Source organism: Anabas testudineus, chromosome 4 (genome assembly GCF_900324465.2).
Source record: "Anabas testudineus chromosome 4, fAnaTes1.2, whole genome shotgun sequence".
In the NCBI taxonomy this organism is placed as follows: domain Eukaryota; kingdom Metazoa; phylum Chordata; class Actinopteri; order Anabantiformes; family Anabantidae; genus Anabas; species Anabas testudineus.
In genome coordinates, this window is record NC_046613.1 from 21,678,937 (window position 1) to 21,687,764 (window position 8,828).

The window sequence follows — 8,828 nt, forward strand, 5'->3', positions numbered from 1 at the left end:
TGTGATTAATTATACAGTCTGCCTTTTTTTATTCCAAGTGCTGAGAATGACGTTGTTGATGGGTGAAAAAATAAATATAGAAGAGAAAAATAGAAAAAGATGGAGGGAAACAGCGTGAGGAAAGAAAGAAGAGATCGAAGTGAAGATGATGGAGATGTTGAGGGAAACGCGGAGAAGGAAAAGGGACACCAACATCGGGAAGCAAAGGGGAGTGGCAGAAAAGCAAGAAAACGAAAAAGAGGCAATATCCACAGAGAGAGAAGAAAAGAGAGAATGAAGCAGAGAGGTGAAGTGTTTTGTCATGTGCTCTCAGTGTAATTCCCACCTGACAAAGAGGCCTTGAATCAGGGGGGAAATTGCAACTTGTCACCCAGCAAATAAACTGCCCTGATAACTGATTAATAACGCACACCTGGGACAGCTGCACGCACACACACTCACGTACACACACAGACTCACTCACACGCAGATGTAGGCACACGCTGAGACACACTTGTAAACAGAGGAAGAGCCAAGACATCACTGCATGCAACGATTTTCACACGTGCACACAGAACGGTGAGTGCACTGACATCCAGTGTGCACATTTAGAGCCATTCATACAACTGGAATTCAACACAAATTTACCACTTTTCATGTCAATCGTCATTATAAAAGTTTACTTTTAGTGTTACAATAATAATAATACTTCCTCTAAAGGCACTGAAGAGTGAAGTAAATGTGTTTTAGAGAAACACATGATTGCCACTTTGCTTGATGATCTGGTGTGGTCTACATAAACATATAGTCCATATACTAATATAATAAATGTAACTTTTCTTGTTTCGCTTAAACATTGGTGACATGTCTTTATGAATATTAAAGAGGGTGTATATGTAAATCTATGGGATAAAATTACACCAAGCTATTTTTATAGTATATTGTTAAGGACGACCAGAGCTGCTATACTACAGGAGCCACCTGAGAAAGAAGCAAATGTGACCACCCAGTCCCCAGAGACAAAGACAACAACAATGGGAGAGGGAGAGAATTCAATTACAGACGAATTGAGCTTCTGATAGACTGAGGGGATCAGCTCTGTTCCTTCTTTTTCCTTTTACTCTCCTGAGATGATACAACACACACACACACACACACACACACACACACACACACACACACACACACACACACACACACACACACGTCAGTCAATATCGGCACACACTGACCCACCCAGGAAAAGTCATTTAGAGTGACATCTTCTCTTAGTGTTTATTATAACCTTACACCTTTCTCTTTGCCCTTGTGGCCTCGCTGTTTTTCTAAATGCTCACATGTGCCTGGCCTCTGATCTTTGCTGCGATTGGACAACAACAGTGGGAACAGGACGAGGCCGGGCCAGGCCACGCTTGGTTCCCCGAAACCCTCATGCCATTTACACACTTCAACACACCACACACACACGGCAGGACCATCTCCTCCCAACAAAACCTCTTCATCTGTAGCACAATGGAGGCTCTCCTGAAAGCCTATCATTTTCACTGGCACTAGGTCGAGCAGTTACGGAGAGGAGGAGGAAGAAGGAGGTAGGAAGGAAGGACGTGAGGAAGGGGACAGTGTAGAAAATTGAATCAGAGTGTTGTTGTTTGGAGTTTTATCAGCAGAGCCTGGCGCCCAAAAGGTCATCTGGCATAATGGCTGATGAATTTAAAAACGCGCTGAGCAGGACTTTCATTTGCAATTTTCAATTTAGCCAGGCGGAGCCTCTCATAGCAGCCCTCTCTGATAACCGTCTCCAGCCTGTCAGCACTATCGCACCGCCTGTCACAAACATCAAGCAGCTGTTTCAACCAGAGAAGATACAGATAAAAAGAGTGATGCAGGGCGGTAGGCAGGTGGTGGGGAAGAACAAACAGCTAAATCAAGACAGAGATAAAGAAAGAAAGAAATACATTATTTTTAACATTTGCAGAGGAAATAAAGAAACACAGGGTTTGGCAAGGTCAGAAAGGTCAAGTCATCAGAAGCAGTAGAAGGGTGCATCAGTTCCACAGTCATATTGTCACCAAATCCTTCCCGCACTGATAAAAGCATTGTCGTAAATTATTGTTGTAATGAACAACAATTACTTCCATATTTTTTAAAGTTGTGATCACTGTGTGTTTGTTTAACTGCGGCCTAATGTTACTAAATGTCTGTTCAGGTAACAGGTCGAGTTTTACACTAATACACTGACTAGAGAGTAGAAAATCGCAGGTGAAGCCCATGCAGTACAGCAGAGACAAACAAAAACTTTTCTAGCTCACCTAACACATGAATACAGAATTTCCTGGAAACAAAAACTCTAAAACAACATGATAAAGAGCAGCCTGCTAATGATAAAACTGAAAAAGGTTTCATTTTTGTTTACGGTGATGCTGAGAGGCACTGATGCAACTCCAGGATTTATCTGAAGCTGGAGTCGGCGGCTTTTGTACTGAATTTCCGTCGCTCCTGTTGTATTTTCCAGAAAATTGCATCTTTAAATGAGAACATCATCTGCACATTAGTTATCCATAACCTTTTACACATGTTTGTGCATTTAGCATTGGTAATGACAATAATTGAGGTGTATTACTGTACCTCAAACAGCAGTTGAGCCTTAAACGTGTTGTTGTGAGTGACAGGCATGAATTTCCCATTCCGTGTGTGCTGCACATTATCAGGCCCTATTGTGATTTAATTATACACAGTCAACCACTTACATATAGCCATAAACAAAACGAATGCCATTGTTAGAGGAAATTATCATGTTTACATTATCCTATTCACTTTGATGCCTTGCTGGACCACAACTGAAAATCTAATGGAACTGAAAGGGAGAAAATTAGAATAATTTTCTTCAACCTTCTTCACTTTTAACAATAGTGTCTGAAATTCATAAGACAGAGGCTGACAAATATTCACATAGAGTGAGTGAAAGGATACGTACAATTTAATTTTATAAATAAATATTTAAAAAGTGCGACCAGAAGAAACTCGTTAGGGGACATGCAGCAAAAAAACTGAATTCTGTTTGTGCTGTATTGAATTGTTGCTGCAATGAGCAATCAACAGGGAAGACAAAGTCAAGAACAACTTGTTTCTGGAGTTTCTTATTCATTTAAGCAGATGTACCTTACCTATGATCCTGCCTAATTTGCACTTGGTCAATTAAACTTTCTATGGCATCCACTTTGGAGGACTGGAGTTGACCATGATCTGTCCAGACATTGGTTCGCATCTATTCAAGCTGGAAGATAAAATCATGGCTCTTCAGTGGGCTTGCTGTGCAGAGAACCAGGGCCTGGAGCCAAGGTTTCCAGAGCGAACAGCCTCACGTAGCGGTTCCCCATCACTGCCTATTCATCCCTCTACATCCCACCTGACAGAGAGAGAGAGAGAGACACAGACCAGCAGAGACAGAGAGAGGCACTTGGCAGTGAATCCAGGCCTTGCTGGGTTCAGTTGAACAGCTGTGCCTAATAAAGTGTCTCGCCTCAAAGAAAAAGGGAGAAAAAATGGAGTACTTCAAAACAATCCAGCGGTAAGAGAAAGACAGCAGAGGAGGAAGAGGGGATGAATGATTGAGAGATTTTGTTGAAAAGCTTAAATGACAGGGGCCAATTTCTCCTAACCAGGAGGAAAAGGTACAATGAGTCTACTGATTGGTGGATACTCAGGTTTATAAAGCTGACTGATTGGCTCGCAGAGGATCCTCCTGTGCCTGTTTAGATCGATAGCATATCAAAAGTCCCTCCATCCTACATGTATCCCGCACCAGGACTGCAAGATTTGGAAGAAACATGCAAACAATGCAGCTGCATCCTTGAAATCATGTGGAAAGATGAAGTATTGTCAAACCTCCAGCAGGATATTGACAGTTTTTGTGCACTTCTGAATATAAATCATTTTAATGAACAAATCAGCTTGCTGGAGACATTTGCATGTTCTGAACTTGAACAAAAGGAAGCAAGATAATTCAGCATCTGTTGCTCTACATCTGTTGTACAGACAAATAGAGACAAAATCAATGCATTAAACTCACCCAAAGTTTAATGCATTGATTTCACACATACCGTAAAAAATGTTTTTGGAGGTGTCAGTTTAAAGCAGGGACATGCTGGGGTTTTCTTTTATAAGATTTGGTGCATTACCTGAAGACACATTTATGCCATATTTAACAAATGCAGAGATCACCTTCTGGAAACAGGCTGTAGTGGCCTAGTAAACTCATGCAAGGTCACATTAGTGCTACATAATCACCTTAAATCTACTGCTCACCTTGTTGTCAATGCATCTTTCTTGAAGATTACAGAGGCTTTTTAACTTTGGTCACAACTTTTGTGTCTGGGGTTTATCACATTGAGCTGTAACTTTCCACAACTCAAAGCGCTCCAACCTTAACCCCACACCCTAACCATCTTTATATTAATACACATCCTCTGCTGAGATTAACAACTTCCAACCTAATATCAACTATCTTTTGGTAGCTTATCTGATCATCATTAAATGCATGGATTGTGTTCCCTGAAACATACACGTTCCCAACCGATGCAAGGCATGTTTTTGATTTACTATCATTTATGAATCTACTGTTTAGCCACCAAATGTCATTTTCAGTTCTAGATTTTGGATTTTGCCATTTTGGATACAAGGACGAACCACTAGAGCATGATTCTCCTTTTAACTTTCTGCACTGCTGCCACAGTAAAAGTTTGCCAGTCTGCACCTTGTACCTTCAAGTAGATGCACTGCTATATAAACTAAACCTCATCTTCATCCTTAAATGCACCATAGAAACCACTTGTCTCATTTACATGATGTTACATACATAAATATGGTTAACTCAAAGGTTTGCAGGTTTTTCATGTGTGTACAACATTAATTCTGCAGACTCCAGTTCAAAGGGAGGTTTTAATATCATTACACAATAGATTCAACCATCAGTATTAAGGGCTCATAATGATAGTTATTATGGATTTTATATGTGCTGTGTTTCAACTTCCAAATGTATAAGAAAATCTCTCCATAAAGGCCCCAGTGACACCAAGCACAGCTTTGCAGCAATGTTTTACCATTTAAGGTAGAACCTGGAACAAAGTATGAATAAGAGCTGTTTTATTTCAAGGCAGAACAGGGGGGCAGGACTAGGAGACAGAAAAACAGCACGATGGCCTTGAGAATATGGATTCTCGCTTCCCAACACCTTTGTTTGTCTCTGAGTGCCACAAGAGAGCCCTGTGTCTATGTATGTGTGTGTGTGTGTGTGTGCTTAGGGGTGAGGGGTGGGGAGATGCTGGGCTGTGTGACAGAGTCTCTCTCTGCATTAATTGCTTAAATTGAAGCACTGCCACGTCTCTGTGAGAGACGCTTTGATATGATAATGGCAGCTTTCTCAGCACAGGAGAGGCCTGCTTTGTGTGTGTGTGTGTGTGTGTGTGTACATGTGTGGATGGTAATTTGGTGGCATGCACCTGCCAGCACGCCACTGTCTCCTGTCGCTATCAACACAGCCAGTAAGACAGGCAAAGTCAGACAAACAGACTCAGAGAGAGAGAGAGAGAGAGAAGCTTCAGCCATGTTTGGGTGAAGTAGGTGATCAGAGCAAAGGTGATGACGAAGGTGACGCTGAGGATGATGATGTTACCACTACGTGTGTTGTGCATATTATTGTTGTCAACTCCTTCCAACAAATGTTGTAACTGATGAGTTAATGCAACTCAAATACATTACAAACTGCATCTCAGTGCCAGCTGTCACCGAATTTAATTTGAGAGTTAAAAATAACTTTCAGCTGGGTTCACTGTGGTATTCATGACCCTTCATGCTTCCACGCTTCAGAGTGAAACTATAAAAACTATAATCACTGTTGCACATATGATAATAAATTTAACTCATGTCTAAATATGCCTAAAAGATCAGTTCCCAGCTGTTGAAATAATCATATAAAATTAATTTGTAGGTCTTGTGATGGCTATGGCTATGTTATCAGTGTGGAAAACTCAATGTCCATGGCACCTCTGTTTTATATATATGTTACTATGGCCAATTCATTGATGAATTAAAGACAATCATGAAAACACAGACAGACTAGAGCCTTCAAGTCTAATTTCTTTTACCGCATCATTAAATCTATGTGTCTATTCTGAAGTGCTCGAGAAGAAGATGCTCACACTCCTCATTTATGAAGCTGTTGCACCATAAACTAGGTCTGATAATTACAAATATTATTAATTTACCATAAAACCATCCAAAGAGCAAACCACTTTATGTAGCTGCTTTTCAAGGACTGACATACTTAGCACAACAATATTTGACTTTTAATTCAATTGGCACTTAACACCATAAAATAATGCTCATATTCTATTCAATGCTTCTATTCATTTATTTATATTCGTTTAATTATTTCAATGTTTTTATTCGATCACAGTCACATGATCTCAGTCTCATCTCTGAATAAATATACACTTTGGTCAATGTTGTTTGAAAATATGATCTGTATACTGTATATTGGATGCTATATATATGGGCCCTTTTTAGATCGACATGGTGGTAATTAGCAGTAATGTTGAACCTTACTTAAGGCAGCTTTAGTCATTTAGATTAACTAGTAAAAGGTTGGCAAGATGCCATACTGCTTCATTTTACAACACTCCTGGTAATCCAGTATGTTTACTGTGACGTTTAACATGATGTCTAGCATGACGCATACCACACACAGACGTCTAAATTTTACTGCATATCGCTTTCGAAGCAGTAACGGGGAACGACATAATGACATTAGTACTGATAGAAGTGCGAGAGTTGAGTCTGCCTCCTCGTCTCATCACACAAATCTATATGTTAAAGTAACTGTCAACAGTTACCAACAATGTGCTTGGGAGAGTTTTCCAGGAGAAACAATCCCAGTTGCTGATGTTGGAAATAAAACATAATCAAGACGTCATACCTCTTTCTCACAAAGCACAGTTAATACAGTATATTTAGTACATTTACTCTTACATTTGTAACCATTTGTGACTCCTTTACCTTTGATTTTTCCTATTAGCAGCTTTAATTTCCTGTCATTCCAGTTTACTTTGTCATCCCAACTATTATTGACCCAGTCCAGCTTCTACCAGTAATGGCAGACCTGCTCATTATGCGTCACAGTTACCGGGGAACCAATCAACCGCCAGTTCCCTTGATGATGTCACAGGTCAGCAGGCCTGCCATTAAAACACAGAAGAATCGCCATGGTAACGTTGAATGTGCTGCCATGGTGGTCATGGTAGCTGTGGGAGAAGGTTTACGGGAAGGAAAGCGCGTGTATGTGTGCGTTATTCAATGGTGTCTGGGACGCCCAGTTGAGTCAGCCGTTACCCAGAAGTCAGTGCAGCTTCAAGAAGAGAAAAGAAGCACTGTCTACTAAGGTCTGACACACACACATTTACACACATAGTGAATGGCCTGGTCACGCACACACACACACACACACACACACACCTTCTGGTTGCTTGCTAAGCCAGCTGACCTTTACACAGGCCACCCACAGCTGACCCATCATCCACCATGTGACAAGATGAGAGGCCAGAACTACAGCTCTGTCCCATGGTTGACACACATACACACCCATTAGACCCCTATCAGTAATTCAGATGGTAGGAAGATGCCCCAGGAGCTGCCTACAATAATACAAGCAAATGCCGTATCTGTGGATTTGATGTGCACAACATCCAAAAGGAAATTTAAACCATTCTTCTGCTTCAGCTCAGACATATTTTTAGCACATTTGATGTGAACGGTTCCCTTGAGGGCATTCCACAAGCTCTCTATGAGGCTGCGGTTGCTGATTCACCCTGCCTGCTATGTCAAACCATGATAACTGTGCTTTGTGATGTTCACTGTATTTTGTTTGTAGCCTGTTCAAAACAACATTATTGTGCCATTTTGCAGCTGCACTGATCTGTACCATACAGGTACGTATACAAGGTCACAACTCTCTGCTCCTCAGTGCTTCCCCTCGTCTACACCATTGTGTCTAAATCATGAGAAAAGAGGGATGACAGAATCAAGGAGGGGGTAACTTTGGGGTGTGCCAATGTGCTCTTGAGCTGTAACACGTTTATAGTTGTCAGCAGGCTGTCGAGCGAGTGTGCATCAGAAAATCTGTGTTTTCTACAAACTCTGCTGCTGACTTGAACTGTAACACACTATTAATAGATGCTGAGTTGTGTCACAGTGAGTTGCTGCACTTGCTCATACTCTATGTATGGTGTGTCTTTAATGTGTGTGTGTGTGTGTGTGTGTGTGTGTGTGTGTGTACTTCGTTCCCCTGCTGCCAAAGGCCCCATTCCCATCCCTTGATCTGGAACAATGTGCTTCAGTCAGAAAGAGAGACAGAGCTGCCTTAGAAATCGGGGCCCACAGCACACACAAATTACCCAACCAGTTTCAATCCACTCAAAAACAGTTAAGTAGCACTTCTGCATCCAAACATCAATAAAAACGAATATATGATTTCACTTTATCATTACATGAATGCAGCCGAGTACAAACACTCTTTTCCATTTTCCCAAATGTGGCTCAGTCCCATGAATAATAATTTGTCCACTATGCCAGAGGTCCCATCAACACTTCACTCCCCACAGCTTTCCCAACCAACCCCCTCATTAGTGAAATGTGTGTACCAGTTGGGAAGGTGGGATGGGTGGGAAACAGGGAGGAAATACAAGGAGGGAGGAGACGGGGCAAATATGGAGCAAATAAAGTTCACTACGGACTCCAATGACTAATTGCAGTCATCTTGCCAAATTTGTCCCTTATAGCTTTTTACAAAAGGTTGC